General features: G+C 43.6%; 2 long non-coding RNA genes across 2 annotated transcripts in view; both read right to left on the bottom strand.

Annotated features, from left to right (window-relative positions):
• Positions 1-6,714: 6,714 nt before the first annotated feature.
• LOC143435717 (uncharacterized) lies at positions 6,715-8,022 on the bottom strand. Its single transcript, XR_013106180.1, has 2 exons — positions 7,679-8,022; positions 6,715-7,476 (listed from the first exon to the last, which is right to left on the bottom strand). It is a non-coding gene; the product is annotated as an uncharacterized LOC143435717 (long non-coding RNA).
• Positions 8,023-10,469: 2,447 nt separating this feature from the next.
• The window catches only part of LOC143436206 (uncharacterized), a 102,366-nt gene continuing 101,113 nt past the window's right edge, over positions 10,470-11,722 (bottom strand). Inside the window, exon 8 of the long non-coding RNA XR_013106373.1 lies at positions 10,470-10,598. This is a non-coding gene — a long non-coding RNA (uncharacterized LOC143436206). The remainder of the gene's footprint in view (positions 10,599-11,722) is intronic.

The following is an 11,722-nucleotide window of genomic DNA, read 5'->3' as shown; positions in this document are numbered from 1 at the left end:
GGCCAGTTACTGATGATATTTGAAGCAGAATATAATTCAGATCACAGTTTTATGAGTTCTAGTATGGAACTGAGCCAGTTGGAAGATTTCTGATAGATATGACCTCTTAGCATACTACGGTCTGGTGGGCCGCAAAGTCAGGCAGGCGTGAACTGGTTCCAGTGACCATCTTGCTGAGCACACGTAGGGTTCAGAATCTTTCTCACACGGTTTCTTACCCAGAGAATAGTGGCAGATGATAACATTAAAAGTAAGTTTGAGCTACCATGAAAATTTTATATTAATATACTACTTTATCATCAGCGCTAGAATTGAATCAGTGCCTAATTAATGACAACTATTACTATGAACATATATGTTAGCATTTTGTCTAAGCTCCTCCCCACAGTTACCTGGCAACAGCCAGCTGTGCCCAACTCACCATAAATGGGGCTGCGTGCCCCCTCCTCACTCTTGCTTTTGCTCTTGCCTTCTTGCTCTCTGCTCTCTCCCCATTCCCTTCCCCCTCTCTCCCCATTTTCTTCCCCCCTCTCTCCACGTGCTCATGGCCAGTCTCTACTTCTCTACTCTCTTTCTCTCTCTGCCTTTCTCTGCCTCTACTCAACTCCCCTCCCCATGCTCTGAATAAACTCTATACTATACCGTTGTATGGCTGGTCCCTCAGGGGGAAGGGATACCTCCACATGGGCCCACTGAGACACCCCCTTTTTCCATAAAAACATATCCCCCCTCTTTATCTTTATATAAACACATCAATATAAGTATCTTAGTTAGAGCTTCTATCACTGTGATAGAATATCATGACCAAAAGCAGCCGGGCAGTGGTGGCACACGCCTTTAATCCCAGCACTTAGGAGGCAGAGGCAGGCGGATTTCTGAGTTCGAGACCAGCCTGGTCTACAGAGTGAGCTCCAGGATAGCCAGGGCTACACAGAGAAACACTGTCTCAAAAAACAAAAAAAACAAAAAAACAAAAACAAAAAAAAGAATATCATGACCAAAAGCAACTTGAGGAGGGAAAGACTTATTTCATCTTACAACCCTTGGGTAACAGACCTCTCAGAGGAGAAGGGTAGGAGACAGGGATTGAAGCAGAGGCCATGGATGAGCAATGCTCCCAGGCATGAGGACATGGCTTGCTCAGCCTGCTTTCTTAAAGCATCCAGGACCACCTACTCATGGTAGCCCCACCCACAATGGATAGGTCCCACAATGGGTGGTCCCACATCCATCACTAAGAAAATACACTACAGACTTGCCTACAGGGCATTTTTTTTTAAGATTACCAAATAGAATTTATTCTTTTCCCATTAATTTTTACTTTATATCCCAATCACAGCTTCCCCTCGCCTCCAAATCTTTACCCATAAACCCCCAGTCCCTTCGCTGAGAAAGGTGAGCCCCCACTAGGTATCATCCCCATACACACACAGCCAGCACATCAATCACTGAATGGCTAAGTGCATCCTCTCCCATTGAGGCCAGATGAGGCAGCCCAGTTAGGAGAACAGGATCCACAGACAGGCAACAGAGTCAGAAACAGGCCACGTTCCAGTTGTTGGGGGACCTGTATGAAGACCAAGTTGCACATCTGCTACATACATCTAGGGGCCCTAGATCCAGCCCCTGTATGCTCTTTGGTTGTTGGTTCAGTCTCTGGGAGCCCCCAAGGGTCCAGGTTAGGTGACACTGTTGGTCTTCTATGAGCCACTCTTATGACAGCTTCTTCTCAGCTGAGGTTCCCTCTTCTCAAATGACTCTTGCTTTTGTCAAGTTGACATAAAACTAGCCAGGACAGCAAGCTACAGATGGACCCTGTACCACAGATCCTGCCCAACATTCCCATGGCTAGGAGGAACTTTTCCACTCACCATTGCTTGTTATTAAAGAGAAAAATAAATCTTCAGGTAGATGTTTTCATGTGAATTTCTGATCACGGGAGTCACTGTTTGGAAGTTCGGATTGGTAGTTTGGAAAACTACTCCAGTCATGGGTAACAGTATTTATTTTTTTTTTTTCTCTCTCTTGATTGAAAAAATAGAATAGGGGACTTTTGTGTGTTCCTGCTATACCTTGTTAGCTTCTCTGCTTCTCATTAATGAAGAATCTTCTAGAAAGATAGATTGGGTTGGGTTCATTACAGCCTTAAGTGATATATACAGTGTCTGTCAGCTGGAAGGCTGTGTCCCTGGCTTTATTTTAGGCCCCAGACCTCTTAGCCACAGAGATGTCACTACTGCTGAAGGGCTTTCCTAAGCCATAACAGAATCATGAAGAATATTCTAGCTTCCTCCCTTGGCTTGTTTCCCACTCTCTTACCGGTCTCTTTGATTGGCAAAACAGCCTAGGTCTCAATAAATAGCAACTGTGTCTATTACGTTCCAGTATTCAGTAGTGACTAGATAAGCTGGTATAGATGGAAGCCATTTCTGAAATGCATGCTCATCTCTTCGTCACACCATGCTCTCTTTTTCCTGTCTAATGTTTAGTGAACACAAATTGCATGCTTCTGTTCCTTGAACATTTTAAAAACGTTGTCTAGAGGACCAAACGTCTGTGTCATGGGATGTGAAACATCACTTGAAGAATGTTGATCCATCTCAGAACTGTCAGAACAAAATCCATGTTGGCAAACTTGAGATAAAGAGATTCTCTCCCTTGGGTGATCTGTGACTGAACAGAGAGGAACATGCACAGTGGGGCAACCACTGTCTGCTAAATATGTTTGCTTTGTGTGGTTGGTTTTGAATATTTTGAGTTTTGCTCCTTAAAACTTCAGAATGATACAGATTTTTTTCCACATATCCTAGGATATTGTCATTATTTTTCTTCACCTACCAAACTCCCTGTGTGCTCCCTCAATGGCTTGCAGCTTCCTTTTCTTTCTTACTTTCTTCTTTATTCTTACTTTATGTACAGAAATGCCCAATAATGACAGGTGAGATGAATCTGGGTGTCCCAACGGGAAGGGACATTTGGTTTTTAATGTCTCTGCTCCTGATGTCTTCAAACTTTCTTGACATCAGTTTTCCTACTCTTATCTGCCATATTTCTTTCCTGTTGTGTCAAAACTGCAGATTAAGAAGTTGGGGGTAAGGAAAGTAACCCAGCAAAGGGAGTGACTGAGGTGACTCTTTGGGGACAGTCAACACATAAGAAACTGAAGAATCCCCTCTCAGGTGCATCACTGGATATAACACTAAAATATATGTACACACCAATTATTTGTCACATGCCTTTTTTTGTTTTAGACACCAGAGATGTGACTATATATCAGCCATGCTTCCATTCTCCAGAAGCTCACTGTGAAGTGCAGGAAAACAGCACGTGTCAAATATTTAGAATCTATTTGCTAAGTGCTTTAGGGAAGGTAACACAAAGCATTGTGGGAAAACATGGCAGGTCCCTAATGAAAGAAGAGGTGTTTGTGATAGGGTGTGCTGTTTGGGTTTCCTGGTAGAAGTGATACTTGAACTAAAAGATGAGAATTGTTTAGTGTTTAGAAAAAGAACAGAAGAATGTCCTCGAATAACAAAACAGTATGCACAGAAGGTCACAGCAATGTCTTGTTGGGAAATCATGTTATTCGGGGCTAGGTGCTGGGCAAAAGGGGGTGGGAGATGAACTGAAGAGGGTACAGGGTACTAGGTATGGACAGCTTTCACAGCAGGTAGGACTCTCTTCTGTTACTCGGTCCTCTGAACTTGAAGATGGTAGGTAGACAGTCAGAAGCAGACAGACATTTTGAAATCTGGCAACTTGGATGGAACCTTGATAATACCACTACTTTGTCAGCTGGCCCCAAGCCTCAGTTGCTTCAGCAATAAAATGAGAGATAAACTTGAGGATTATCATTAGGGCTAAATGACATAGTACACACAGTCTCCTGCACAGCGCACGGTGCCATGTTAAGCCACAGGAATGATTATAGAAAGGATTGCTATAATCAAGACTAGCCACACAAATCCTTGAGTCACATTCTCACATGGACATCAACAGGACTCTGTTGCCTCTAGTTACCAGCAGCAAGACACTTGTCCTGTCTGAACCTGTTTGTATCCTTCCTTACATATGGTTTCTTTGGCTCTGTGTCTTCGGTGGTAACGTATATTTCACAATTTGGTGCTATTTTACTGGGTAGCAAATGAATTGTTTGGAGTAAATTATTATGTCATTAGACTCATGTATTTCTTTCTTTTTCCTGCCAGAGAATTTATGAGTTCAAAGAGCCTATTGGAACTCATCTATGGAGTTGGGAATGGGGCAGACATTACTCCAAGGACACACTAACTTTCTCAGAAACAGTTGAATCTTCATGAGTCATACGCTGTTCACGAAATTAAAAATCTGTTTTCGAAAGGAGACAAGGAAAGAGAAAGGGCTTGGAGGTTGGATACAGCTAACTCACATGTGGCCTTGGCAACTCCATGTAATTCCAGGCTCTTGGTTTCTCACCCACAAAACGATGATGTGCCACCTGTCCTGTGGATTTGTCATGAAGACAGAAAAAGAGGTCCTTGCTCATCACCCATGCTCCCTGCTTCCTGTGTTGAGTCCAATGGTGTCTCCCTTCTTCCTAAGACGAAATGTTTCTTCCTACATTTTCGTGAATTAGGAAACCAAGTCACAACAATCAAGTTGCGTCCTCTGAGTAGGGTAGTAAGCTAATTTGAGAGGAAGGGCTCTAAGTCTGGTGTCCTCTGTTACAAGGAAGCCCACATTCAGTTCTGTTGGGGTTCTGCAGTACGAGCTCCAACTTGACTACTTGTAGTCATGGTTTTCATGTTCATCCTCCATGCTATGGGCCAGTTAGAAGACTTTATAATCAAGAGTGTCAGAGTTCAGGCTTGGGAAACCATACTTGATCTTAATCAAAAGAAGCTATGAGAATAATTTTTATGTGAGTGTGTGTGTAGCTCTCAGTTGAATCTGTGCCTCATTCATGCTAGGCAAGTCCTCTTCCCCTATGTCGTGTTCCTGGTCCTTTGGATTTGGAAAAGTATTGGGTAAACCAAGCCAGGGGAAGCCAAGCAGAGAGTCTAGGTTAGACCTGCAAGATTATATCTGGGATGGCTGTTCTTTTGGCTTTTACAAGCACAAAAGCAAACAGCCAATAAATTCTCCTTTTCTCCCTCTGGATGAACTTTTTGGAAATAGTTTCTGGGACCCAAGTAGGCTTGTGGATTTAAACACTCAGTCCTGGAGATCAGCTTTCAGCCTGACAGTATAGTCTCACGTTGGCTCCCAACCCACCCCCCATTTTTTCTTCTTCTCTCTCTTATCCCTTCATTCTTGGGATACAGTTTCTACTAACATAGAAGAACCATAAAGTGCATTGCCTCTGTTTTTCTTTTTTTCTGAATAACTCAGACTGAAGAATACCTCAAGCTCCCCCAAACAATGTTATTCTAATTTACTTATCTTGGTAGTTTCCCTCACTTATGAATACTATCTATATTCTTAGTCAGTTATATCCTAAATAAGTAATGAGTCATTTGCGGGAAGTTAGTTTCTGTGTCTCATAGTATATGTGTGCATGTGCCTGTGTATGACGGCAGATCCCTTGATATGTGGGAGTCAAAGGATAACCTGGGGTGTGGTCCTCTTCCTCCTCTCTGACATGGAGTCCCTCTTATTGTCCACTGATGTTTACAGCAGGCTAGTTGACCCTCAACCTTTCAGCAATTCTCTCTTCTCTAACTCCCACTTCCCAGCAGAGTGTGCTGATCTCGGGCCTCTTCTGAACCCCTGCTAAACATTTGTGTAATGCCAACCAACTCTGAGCTCCATACAACTTGGGATATGGTAAAGGCTCGTTGAGGGATCTACCACCATCCATCCCCACGAGCTTGTCGCTACAGTGTGAGGAAGTAAGACTTAGTCTAACAGGAGGCTTCAGTCACAAGCCTGTGGCCTCCTGTAGAATGTTCAAGGCAGGGGGGGCTGGCTTAACACCAGCCCCCCCTGCCTTGACGGATGCTTTGAAGAATTGTCCGCCTCTAGAAGCTTCCCTCCTTCAGTTTGTTTCTTTGGCTGAGTCCTCTTTCCTCCACCTTGTAGCATGAGCAGAGCCAACCAAGAGAGATTCGAAAGGGGTGTCTCCCCTACTCAGAGAAAAACAATTCCAGTTCAGATATGCAAACTAAGTTCCCTGGGTGCTAATGAAGCTACCTTCTCATTGCTTGCTGTCACTGTGCTATGCTTGGTTACACGAGGCAATTTCACGCATGTATGTAAATGTACTTTGAGCAGATTTCCCCAATGTATCCCCCTGTTCTCTCTCTTCTTGGCCACTTCCTAAGTCCCTTTGTTTCCCTAGATAATTTAATTCTATTTTTGTGTCAAGTGTACAGATATCTACGTGTCTATGAGAGAGATAGAGCTCACAAATGAGAAAGCACGGGCTGCTAGTTTTTCTGAAGTGATTGAATTCACTTAATACAATAATCTCTAATTGCATATAATCTGCAAATTATGCAACTTCCTCCTCTTTCTTCCCCTTCTTTTAGTATTTGTGTGTGTGTGTGTGTGTGTGTGTGTGTGTGTGTGTGTGCATCACGTGTGTGAGTTTGAGTGTGCTGGTGTGTGCATGTGCTCATGAAAGCCAGCAGAAGATCCTTGGAGCTAGAGTTACCAATGGTTGTGGGTCACCTAACGTGCATACTGTGAACCATATTCAGGTGCTCTAGAAGAGCTGCAAACACCATTGAGACATCTCTTCAGCCCAGTTTTATTCATTTTTTTTTAAGAGCTGAAAACAGTACATTGTCTAAGTTCACTACAGTTTTCTTTAACCAGTCTTCTGTTGATGGACACTTAGATTGGCAATGGATACATAACTTAGCTACTCTGACAGTGCTGGACTAAACATTGATGTGCAAAATGTCTCTGTGCTCCGTTGATCGGGACTCATTTGGGTACATATCTAGTGGTGGTCCAGCTGGGTCATGTGGCAGGTCTGGGTATTTTGTTTTGTTGTTTTGTTTTCAGAAACCTCCAGCTTGATTTCCATAGAGGCTGGACTACTTTACATTCCCACTAGTAAGGTCCAGCGTTTACATCCCTGCTGGTGCTTGTTGTTTGTATTCTTGATGACCGCCATTTTAACCAGCATGAGATGACATCTCAATGTGCTCTCTCTTGCTTTGCATTGCTCTGACGTGGAACATTTACTTCCTGTGCTCACTGATCCTTTTGATTTTCTCTTTTGTGAACAGTCTGCTCATTCTCCAGGAGGGAAAGAGACCGGAGCAGCAGCAGGCTCCTTACTCCAGCAGGTGCCCGTCCTCCCCAGAAGCACACAGTAAAGCCTCTTCTTTCTGAGGTGGGAAGTTGCCGAGGAGTCACGTTGACAAAACCGGAAATGTATCAATGCAACTCAAAGGAGTGCTGTGTCTGCTTGTAAATAAGAAATGTAACAGGTCTTCCATATAGACTAGCAATCATGATTTGCGTTTAAAGTTCCCCATCATAACCCTGTGGAAAAAAGCATTCTTAATACTCTTCTGAAAATGACAGACGAGACCCAAGGCAATTTGCATTTGGTCGGGAAGTTGAGTGGTTAGGTCCAAGATTCAAATTCAGATTTCCTATACCCCAAATCCTTTTCTGGAGCCACTATAATTCCACAACGAAAAGCAACTAGTTACAAAGCACAGTTTTGTGCACAAGAGCTCACCTTTGGAGTTTTGCTCTGGTGACAAGCAGCGGGTCACGTTGCTTCAGAAGTGTGGTCTTCAGAGCTGGGCTGTTTCTCTACTTCAGTATCTGAGAAATGGCGATAATACTACCCATAGCTCTTGGGATTATTGTAAGGCTTAAGTGAGCTAAACCAGGAAGAGTGTTTGGCACAGAGTGTGGCGTGTTGGCAGTAACCACTGCCTGCTGCTGCTGAGAAAGTTGCAAGGTGATATTACCTCGATCACCAGGCTTAAGGTCTCAAATCAAATGGTTTTCAATGCCTGACATTCATAAATATTTAAATTAGATTGTTGCCTCTTCTTTTCTTATCTCTTAGAAATTATCTCCCATTCACTGCAGGAAGTAAAATCCTGCTGTCACTTCTTGGACAGGACGGCAGCTTTGCGTACACCCTGTCAGAGATGTCTTGGTTGCTTTGGTCTGTCTGCAGGTTTTGCTCTAGGCAGCAGAAGCCAATTGTTTTACTAAGAAGCAGATCTCAAACCGTGGATCAAGCCTCTGTCTCCAAAAATGACTTACATTAGGATTCATAGCAGAAGCAAAAATTACAGTTAGGGGTGCTGGGATCTGAATGTAGCAAGATCATTCTGTGCAAAATGACAATTGTAAAGTAGCAATAAAAGTAATTGTACAGCTGGACTCACCACGACACAAGGGACTGTATTAAAGGGTCACAGCGTTAGGAAGGCTGAGAACCGCTGCAATGGGGCATTTCCCTGAGCTGATTTTATCTTTCCTTTATGTGCACTGCTTTGCCTTTGATCACACAGAACCTCTTACAGAGGAGCAAGGAGCACCTCAGGAAAGTGCCCAGCCTTTGCAGAGGAGCACGCATCCATATTTGATCCCAGCTCCTTAATCTCCTTGAAGTTCAGTTTTGTCATTTGTGCCTCCCTGAGACAGTGGACATTATATTCGAGGATGCTTCAGATGCCTTGGCATTAACTGATATGCTATGACAGTTCAGGGAAAGTTGTTTTTTTGGTTTTTTCCATGCCTCTGCTTCCTCAGCGTCCTTTCCAGTTCCCTTACGAAGGGGACCACAGCTGAATGTGTGACGCGGTTGTCGGAGAGAAGGGTATTTTTATTCTTTCGCTATATGATAAGGACTCTGAGTCAAATTCCTGTGTTGAAGACCTGATGTTGAGTATGTCTCAATCTGACGTCATTTTGGAGTAGGGTTACATCAATGCACTATTTAACATGAATTCAGAGTATAGTAAGACAGCACTCCATCTGCTATCCTTGTGAAAGGGGGAAATACCCACACTCTGTCTCTGTCTGTCTCTGTCTGTCTCTGTCTCTCTCTCTCACACACACACACACATACACACACACACACACACACACACACACACACACACACACACGATCTATCTGATCTCAGAGGTAAGCAGGGTCAAGCATGGTTGCGGCTGAGGTGGGAGGAGTTAGGAGGAGGAGGAGGCTTCTGGTAAGCCAAGGATAGCAAAGCTTGGCAGCAGGCTCCAGCAGCTGAAGGAGATGCACAGAGGGCACGCTCTTTCCATGCTCCCAGAAAGCGCCTGCTCTGATAGCTCTTTGGTGTGGAGTTCCAGCCTCCAGAGCCGTGAGACAGTAACTACCTGTTGCTTGAGACACTCAGGGTGTGGTCATTGCCCCAGCAGTCCTAGCAGACAAATGTAGAGGCAACTAGAACTGCACACTTCTCAGGAATAGCTGACAAGGATGACTCTAAATGAATATTTATTAATATTTGCTTATTTAAAATTAAGCTCGATGATAAAATTCAAGGGATACAAGCAGTTTCCCCCGAAATTATTGAAAACGAAGACTGTAAATGGCATATAATATCCCATGAGATTTCTTAACACTTTTTAAAGAATCATTTCCAATTTTATTGTATATTCATTATACAGAGTACTGGCTTTCTAAAGGACACATTTATATAAGTGTATAATACACTGAGCACAGCTCCCTCCCTCAGCCCTGCTTCCTTCTCCCCCTCGATAGCCTCCTTTGTTCCTCTAGACTATTTTGTTTCTACTTTTAAAAAGACGTATTTATCCTTGTTTTAAGTGTATGAGTGCCTGCATGTGTGTATGTGCACTGCATGCATATCTAATGCCTGAGGTGGCCACAAGAGGGCGACAGATCCCTCAGAAGTGAAGTTACACAAGGTTGTAGGATGCTCTTAGCCACCACGTCATCTCTTGTCTCTCTTTCGTGACATATACACAGTCATGATTTTATGTCTCCATAATCTATGAGGGGAAACGTGCTGTCTGTGCTTCTGAGACTGACGTAACTCACTTGGGATGATGGTCTACGATTGCATCCAACTTTGTCCTTCTTTCTGGATGCATAAATTTCCATAGGAACACTTAAACTTAAAATAAATTCAAATGAAGCCAAGTGTGATGGCTTGCGCCTTTTATCCCAGCACTCAGTGGCAGAGGCAGGTGGATTTCTGAGTTCCAGGCCAGCCTGGTCTACAGAGTGAGTTCCTGGGTAGCTAGGGATACATGGAGAAACCTTGTTCTAAATAAACAAAAAATCAAACCCCAAAATATTCAGATGGCATTGTCATATAGTCTCTGATGCTAATATAGAAAATGTGTCACAACGATATGCTAAAATCTATAACCAGTGATCAAACTGCCTGCCACAATAGCATGTGTGTGTGTGTGTGTGTGTGTGTGTGTGTGTATGGATGTGATGTGTGCATACCTGCATACTTGTGTGTGTCTTGGGGTTTTACTGCTATAAAAAGACACGTGACCAAGAACTTTTATAAAGGATCACATTTAATTGCGGCTGGCTTACAGGTTCAGAGGTTCAGTCTATTATCAAGGCAGGAACATGGCAGCATCCAGGCAGGTATGGTGCAGGAAGAGCTGAGAGTTTTACATCTTCATCTGAAGACAGCAAAAAGACTGGCTCAGAGGTGGCTAGGACATGGGTCTTAAAGCCTGAAGTGACACACCTACTCCAACAAGGCTACACCTCCTAATAGTGGCACTCCCTGGGCCAAGCATACTCAAACCACCACAGTGAATGTGTGTGTGTGTGTGTGTGTCACAAAATAGTGAAGCAATATTAAAAACAAAAGCCATTGTCTGAGGTTTAGAATTCGTTCCTTTCTGCAACTGGAAACTGCACGCCTGCATGAAGGTAAAATGCATATCACAGCTCCTCACTGCTGTCCTCAGGATGCTCCACCCCTAAGAAACTGCACAACCCCAGGTTTTGCTCCTGGGGAGTCTTGAGTCACTATCCTCCTGTCCTTGGGAGCTACATCAGTTTTCATTCCAGACTTGCATTTCTTGAATATAGCAGTTTGGAAAATAGATGAGCAGAAATGTTTTTTTTTTGTTTGTTTGTTTGGTTTTTTTTTTTTTTTTTTTTTTTTTCATATACCCGGAGATGAGCTTTTGAAAAGTGAAATGTTTATGGGACTCATGGGCTGCCCATTACTCTTCTGGCTCTCTGGCATGACTTCGTTTCCCTGTGGGTTTGGGGAGCAAGTTTCTTGGTCAAGGTGGAGAAAGTGGTTGGGAAGCTGCAGCAGCCATTCTGGTATCAGGAGTATTTTTTAAGGAACCGAATCTCAGATCTGGATTATAAGGAACACGTTGCCATTTGTCACTTAACACACCCCCGCCCCCCCCCCCCCCCACACATTGTATGAGAACAACTCAGCAGAGGCTTTGCAGAGGGATTAGCCAAGACTCTCCAAGTGTTGCAGTAATGACCTAGCGACATGCAGTGCCAATATTCTCTCATACAAACCAGCCCCCATCATCAAATTCCTGAGGAGAAATTCCAGTCTCAAGTTGACAATCCTTTCATTGTAAAGTAAAAATCATGTAAAGACCCGTAGGATTTATGTCTGAAATTGAGCTCTGGTTTAAGATTCAAAGGAATTAAGTTCCACCCCGATGGTGCATCTGCTTGGTCTAACTGTTGGCAACCACTAGGCAGAACGGATTATTCTTGATGCTGTAGCTTTAGCTGTGTCTCTCCGGATGGGGCATTTTCC

The sequence above is a fragment of the Arvicanthis niloticus genome, chromosome 22 (assembly GCF_011762505.2).
Source record: "Arvicanthis niloticus isolate mArvNil1 chromosome 22, mArvNil1.pat.X, whole genome shotgun sequence".
NCBI classification, from domain to species: Eukaryota; Metazoa; Chordata; class Mammalia; order Rodentia; family Muridae; genus Arvicanthis; species Arvicanthis niloticus.
Note: the sequence above shows the minus strand (reverse complement) of the source record. Positions and strands in the feature narration are given on the sequence as shown.